We start from the raw sequence: 5799 nt of genomic DNA on the forward strand, positions 1-5799 counted from the left end.
CACAGTGCTTTCATTCCTGCTACTTACATAGAAAAGACTTCACTCAGAAGAGACAATAACTTACTCTATGCACTGCAAGACCCAAACATGCCCATTGTTAACCTCTGTCTACAGAAGAGCAATCTTTCAAATGAATCAACACAATAGGCCACCTAACCTTTACTTGGTCAATAATCAAGGTGGGGAGAGAAGCCAAGATTCTGATCTCCTGTCTTGTATCAATTTTAAAGCAGTGTCTCATTGTGTATTAAAGACTTCCATTGTGCTAAAGTGCAGGAAACTAATTGGAATCATTCTGGCTTTCGTGACTCATAAACTTAATGCTCTTTTAGCATCATTTTGGCTGAGCAGATTTCCTAACCACAGTTTAATAGCAAAAGACATTTAAAATAACAATCTCAAAAGTCTTTCCAACCTCTCCAATTAGAGTAAAATAAATTGGCTCTTAGAATTAGAGGCTGTGGGCACCTGGGTGGCTCAGTTGGTTAAGCGACTGCCTTCGGCTCGGGTCATGATCCCGGAGTCCCGGGATCGAGTCCCACATCGGGCTCCCTGCTCGGCGGGGAGTCTGCTTCTCCCTCTAACCCTACCCCCTCTTGCGCTCTCTCTCTCTCAAATAAATAAATAAAATCTTAAAAAAAAAAAAAAAAGAATTAGAGGCTGTGCCTTCACAGGCTATGGAATATCTCACTGGTTTTACGTATCTTAACTATGAAGGAAAATGACAATTACTAATACTCCATTTTCATCTCGCTCCTAGCTACCAAATATTTCTACTAGAACTGAAGCCACCTGCTTGGTCACGTACTTTATTTTTTTTTTTTTTTTTTAGATTTTGGCATTTTAATTTCTTTTGAATATGTCACTTTGTGCAACCTAGGAAACAGAATCAAACTAAGGCAGTCTAGTCCATCTAGGGATCCAGGCTGAGTCTTACAATCTTCAGAAGAATGACATCATAATGCAAGGTGCTAACAACAGGTTTATAATCTCTAAATAACAATCACCTACATTTTTTTTCCTTAGGAAACAGCCAAAGTCCAATCCTTAAAGGCATGATATACAGAACATCTTGATCTACAAAGAAGAGACTAACCCAAATTATATGTTGGCCAACTTACTGGTGGACCAAATCAAAGCTGACCAAAGACTGTGAACAGAGAAAGTGTTTACCTTCTGGAAACTTGCTCTGAGATTTTAAAAAGTCCTGGCTGCTATAGCCAAACTGTGGAAAGAGCCAAGATGTCCATCGACAGATGAATGGATAAAGAAGAGGTGGTATATATATACAATGGAATATTATGCAGCCATCAAAAGGAATGAGATCTTGCCATTTGCAACAACGTGGATGGAACTGGAGGGTGTTATGCTGAGCGAAATAAGTCAATCAGAGAAAGACATGTATCATATGACCTCACTGATATGAGGAATTCTTAATCTCAGGAAACAAACTGAGGGCTGCTGGAGTGAGGGTTGGGGTGGGAGGGATGGGATGGCTGGGTGAAGACACTGGGGAGGATATGTGCTATGGTGAGCACTGTGAATTGTGCAAGACTGTTGAATCACAGATCTGTACCTCTGAAACAAATAATACATTATATGTTAAGAAAAAAAAAAAAGAAGAAGAGAGCAGGAGGGGAAGAATGAAGGGGGGGAAATCAGATGGGTAGACGAACCATGAGAGACGATGGACTCTGAAAAACAAACTGAGGGTTCTAGAGGGGAGGGGGGTGGGAGGATGGGTTAGCCTGGTGATGGGTATTAAAGAGGGCACGTTCTGCATGGAGCACTGGGTGTTATGCGCGAACAATGAATCATGGAACACTACATCAAAAACTAACGATGTAATGTATGGTGATTAACATAACAATAAAAATTTTTTTAAAAAAAGTCCTGGCTGCTATTAATAAGAAAACAAGTAAAAAATATTACAGATGCACCCACACACTGACATTTGATTTGCCAAGGTCTTCCACTAGAACACAAAGTGATAGATGAGTGTAGGGGTAAGATACTTAGATGTTTTCAAAATAAATTACTAGTAATATGAAATTTAACATATTAAATTCTTCCATTTGCTACCAGAACTGACAATGAGGACTATTTAAAAGAAATGCTGAACTCTCAAAAGGGTGGCAGCAGTAACACTCTCCAGTACAGGGTAACCTCCTGCTTTCCCACACCATTAACACTGCTACTCTTCCAAGATACATACTCGTGGGGAAAAACTTGTCAGCTTTTGACAGAGCCAGGAGATGAAAAATAGAGCATGTGCTAATTAGTTAATTTGTAATTGTAAGCTCAGTTGACATCCTGAGGATGGACCCATAAAATCTGGCCATTCTTTAGTTTAACATCTGCAAACTGCAGAACTCCTTAGCCCTTAGCCAGTTTCTGCTCAGTATCTAAAAGCTGTCTCAGTCCCATCTGTGACTCTTCTCCTCAGGGTTGAGGGTTGGTGCTAGTCATCAAAATCTGGAATGTCATCGTGGGAGTAACCCCGGTAGCCTTTAGATGCATAGTAGGCGATGCGCAGGTGGTAAAATCCTGGCAGGAACACCAGGATGCCAATGATCAGGACGGGAACGGCCCGGTCTGCCCCCCCTTTGCTGATAAAGCCAGGCAGCAGGAGGGAGCCTATGATTATGAGAAAGGCACCAATCAAAAACAGCACTGTAGCAAGCGCAGTGGCCTTAGATGGGATCTTAGGAGGGCTCTTCTTAAACTGAAGGTCAATGTAGCCATCGTCTGTGCTGGAGAGCCTTGAGTATTTCACTTTACAACTGGGGATTCCAGTCGCCAGGCTGGGACGAGACGGCATCATAACCCACGGACACAGCCACAGTCGGAGCGCTGCGCCCGGCCACCTGTGCGCCCACAGCTCGCCCACGGTCGGCTGCAGAGGCGCCTGAGGCCTCGTGGCGTGCCTCACCCAACTCTTGGTCATGTACTTTAACCTGGATCATTTTCTCATGGTTTGGCTTGACTTTCATTCATTTTCTTAATTAGTTATTTTAGCTTTCATTGGGTCTCTAGGAAAGGCTATGAGGCTTGGCATGGGGAGCAATCAAAAGGATTTTCTTTTTCTTTTTCTTTTTTTTAATTTTATTTTCATGTTATCACTGTTAGGTAATATTAATTGAGTTCCAGGCTTTGTTATACCAAACCACAGGTAAGTTTCCCCTGTATCTTTGCATTCTAAAGAACAATAGATAATCATTCAGCTCCACCATGCCTTTGTGATCTTTTTTGTCCTTATCATTTACTAAGTAGAAATAGTCCCTGATCCTAAACCAATTCTTAGCGAAGGTATAGGATTGGTGGGCCACCAGGTTTGAGGACTGATCCTGGGGACCTTATCTTACTATGCCCGTATGTTTATTCCAAGGTTGTCTAAGTCAACCTTTATTTCTGGTTTGAAAGTACACAAATGGAGTTCTTTTCTGAGACTTTAAAGACAAAATAACTAGTTAAGAAAAAACAAAACCAAAGTGATTCAACTTTTACTTGGACATAATGATCTTATACATACACACATTCCTATAATATATCATACACATATTTATCAGCAATCTCTCCTCAGTAGGATAGCTAATATCTTACCTACAACATTCCATTGGAGCATTTGCTGCCTTAGGCTCTCCAAGTGTAGAACCTCTGTGTGTGGAGGGACTAGGAATTAAAAGTCATTTGGAGGGGCACCTGGGTGACGCAGTTGGTTCAGCGTCTGACTCTTGGTTTTGGCTCAGGTCTGATCTCAGGGTCTTGAGATCAAGCCCCGTGTGGGGCTCCACACTCAGGGCAGAGTCTGTGCTCCTCCCCCACCCCAAAACAAATAAAATAAATAAATCTTTTTAAAAAGTCATTTGGAAATACAAGAAACTATGAAATTAAATTCTGTCTCAGCCCAGTGTGTGCACGTTTTGCTCCCCTCTGTGACTCTAGGTCTTCTTTGGAATTTGACCCAGACCGGTTTCTCTGGTGTTCCACCAGCTTCTTCCCCATATGGCAGTATGTTGGCTTTCTCACTTCCACTTGTTTTTCCTGGTGTTTACTGAGCTCCTATTCTGCCTCAGTTTGTGTAGTTGGACACAACCTGCTTTTCATTCTTGGTTTGGCTCAAGATCTCGAGCTTCCACTATTTGGACTTTGATTTATGGCCTCGCCACATCCACACACTCCTTTCCTGCACTTCTGAATGCATGGACGCTCTAACGGAAGGGTAAGGACGACCTCAACCATGCTCCCCATCTCCAATATTTTTCTTCGTATCAGCATTTCCTGATCCTTTTCCATCTTTTAGGTTCCTCACAGGTAGGCTGCATACACTGCACAATTTCCAGGTATAATATGATATATATACATATATATGGTTATACATACATGCATGTGTGTGTGCACACGTGCGTGTATAAAGCTTTGGCTTTTTCTTCTCAAAAGTCAATAAGTTTTTCTTTCTGACTTCTTTTTCTCAGTCTCTTCCTTTTCTTTCACTTTATAGGTATAATTCTCAGAGTATCAAAATCTGTCTGACAATTAAGCAGGGTAATTCTCACTGAGAAAGGACCAATTACCTTTTCTTTGAATGGAGGTTTGTCTGTGATTCTGAAGACTATAGTTTTAACCTCTTCATTACACTCCGGCCACGCCATAGAAATTAAATTAGAAGCCACTCTGAGGGCACACAAGAAATGTCCCTTCACAGGCTTAAGTATATCAGTAGGGCCTCACAGTCTATACAACCCCCCTCGTTTAGTAGTGGACAAATCAGACACTCCAGTCTGCGCACATGTGCCTTCCTCGGTTTGGGAGTAGCCTAAGTGTTCTACTGAGATATTTTATGAACCTGTACATGGGATCACAGAGACAAGAGTCGAGAGACCGCACCACCGAGGTTCCAAGGCGGCCCCTCCGTACCTGGATATATTCTCAGGATCGAAGCAAATGGCAATGGGCAGGCAGGGTCGTCTGGCACACAGCATCTGTGTTGTATGCGGATTCATTCACACAAGCTTTACTTTTGTTATATTTTAGCTGCTAATCCAACACCAACCAGGAGAAGGCAGTACAGGCTAAACAACGGAAACTTTAAATCTTCTTTAAAGTGAAAAAGAAATAATCTGATGGGCATTATTGATAGGATAAACCTCTGTCCATGTTGGGGAACCAAGGAAGCTTTTCCAACACTATCATCACCTCTGCAGCTCTCTTCATGTTCCCCTACCAACTCCTCCATCCCTCCTTAAATATTAAAATCCATACAACATAGAAACTGGAAAAACCTCTCAATTATAAAGTTGCCCAATCCATCTTTAAATTCCCAAGCTTCTTTCTCTAGCATTACCAGGGCAGGCCCAGTTTAATTTTTAGATGCCATTTTTTAAGAGCTCACGATGCTTTTATATGACAAGATATACTTACCACGAACCCTCAAAACCACTCTGCTTCACACCCACAAAAATACAAGACCACTAGTTTCAAATACAAAAACATTTCATACATGTAAAGAGGGCAATTCTTGCTGAATATGGAACATTATTCCCCAGTGGCACTGGGAAGTGAATGTAGGCTGTTCGCTCAAAGCCAGAAAGAGGATTCTAATTAGAACTTCAGCCCCTGACACTGGGAATCCATTCACTCCACTAGCTGCTCCAGGGCACAGAGTAGGATCGCCTCTCTGCTCAGCAGGACCCTGCAGAGAAAAGACGAAGTTGCTATCTGGACATTTAGGCAAGTCCCATTCTTCTACTGATCAAAGTAGCATGGGCTTTGTTAAGCAGTAAGCCACACTCCCAGCTG

The 5799-nt window shown here is 42.1% G+C and overlaps 1 pseudogene; it reads right to left on the reverse strand.

Moving 5' to 3' along the window:
• Nucleotides 1-1951: 1951 nt before the first annotated feature.
• Nucleotides 1952-2857, reverse strand: LOC118549418 (transmembrane protein 230 pseudogene; annotated as a pseudogene).
• Between the last annotated feature and the right edge of the window lie 2942 nt (nt 2858-5799).

This window comes from Halichoerus grypus, chromosome 3 (genome assembly GCF_964656455.1).
Source record: "Halichoerus grypus chromosome 3, mHalGry1.hap1.1, whole genome shotgun sequence".
Classification (NCBI taxonomy): domain Eukaryota; kingdom Metazoa; phylum Chordata; class Mammalia; order Carnivora; family Phocidae; genus Halichoerus; species Halichoerus grypus.